At 47.6% G+C, this 1454-nt stretch overlaps 1 pseudogene; it reads left to right on the top strand.

Moving 5' to 3' along the window:
* The window catches only part of LOC106314425, a 9490-nt pseudogene extending 8973 nt beyond the window's left edge, over positions 1-517 (top strand).
* The last annotated feature ends 937 nt before the right edge of the window (positions 518-1454 follow it).

Genomic DNA, 1454 nt, shown 5'->3' with positions numbered 1-1454 from the left:
GTTCGTGCAGGGGATGAGGGTGTTCAATGCAGCGCTCGACGAAAGTTTCCGGGAGTCGTGTATCTCTCACTTCAAAGCCGAGGAGGCTGAAAGAGAACTCTTTCGGTTTCGGAAGGAGGTCGAAGAACAGAGCCGAAGACAGGCTGAGCTCCATTCTCAGGCCCTTGTCCGTGCGGTGAGGAGAGGAAAGAGAGCGATTGTCGCCGAAATGAAGCGCAGGGCTGCTTTGTTTGCCACCGAATTCGAGAGCTTTAAGGATGCTCAAGAATTCGTGGGCGATTTTCGCCAGTGCCGTGGCTCGGTTGCTACCCTCTACAAGTCGCAGAACGAGGATTTCTCTTTTCTTGCCGAGGTCGCTGAGATGTCGGGTCTTATGAACGGGTGTGCCCATTCCGAATCCTTGGTTCCTCCGATCGAAGGAAGGGTACGACAGCTTTGGGATTCCATCGAGGTCTCGGAGGACACGGCGGAAGCGGGAACCGGTGTTGGGGATGAAGGTGCCAGAGTCGCGGACTGAGAGGTGGACCAGCCTGCGAGCTTGTTTGGGGTCTCCATGTCCGGGTTCTTCGACTTTGAGCTTTGAGGATTGTTGGGATTATTTCCCTTAGTTTTATTTCGAGGTTTGATGTATCTAGGCCGAGTGTGGCCGTATTTGATTTATGTGTGTTATGGCCTTGCGAGGCTATGTGAACTATGTGTTTAAGATTGGTCGTTTGGTAGCTTGGGGTCCTAGCCGTTTTTTGCGGCTTCTATATATATGATGAATGATTGACATTCTGTGCATTTTAGTTTATACTTTTGCCAACTGTGAGGGAAAGATACGAGTAGTCACTTTGTATCTTAACTCTTAGTTTATCGTCTTGTTCGTTTGCTCTTAGTGAACGAGCGCGTTCGGAAACGTTTAGGAGTTTCGCGAAGTTTCGTGAGCGTATTAGATATAGACGATGGGACATGTTTTTAAGATCTCGTATCATGTCTTGAGATGTTAGTGGACCAGTAGGACTGGGTTTAGGGCAAGACCTAGGTTTACTTTCGGCTCTAAGGCTGTGCGACGACTGATCGGCTCTCGTTTTGCCTGTGGGAAATTTCCACCTGGTTCTTTTCGATTTAAAGTCTGCGACTTGGCGCCGGCTTATATGACTTGTATGGAACGAACCGAGCACTCTCCAGAGACCGTCTGGAGTGCTGACCAAAATTTCAGATTTCTTGTATAGCGCGCTATGGTATCCTCGTCGGATGTAAGAGAACCTTTACTTTTACGAAAGGTTAGAGTACGAGTTCTTTTTTTAGAACGTTTTGGGTTTGTCCGTCGGGGCCAATCGACGGACAAATTTTTTTTATTATTATTTTAGAGCCGCGGATGGACCGTGTGTTTGGATAATATCTCTCGAAAATATTTACGACGTCTAGCTTTTTCCGAAAGGTATATCCTTTGTAGTGAGAAAGTTACGATC

This window comes from Brassica oleracea, chromosome C9, assembly GCF_000695525.1.
Source record: "Brassica oleracea var. oleracea cultivar TO1000 chromosome C9, BOL, whole genome shotgun sequence".
NCBI lineage: Eukaryota > Viridiplantae > Streptophyta > Magnoliopsida > Brassicales > Brassicaceae > Brassica > Brassica oleracea.
Note: the sequence above shows the minus strand (reverse complement) of the source record. Positions and strands in the feature narration are given on the sequence as shown.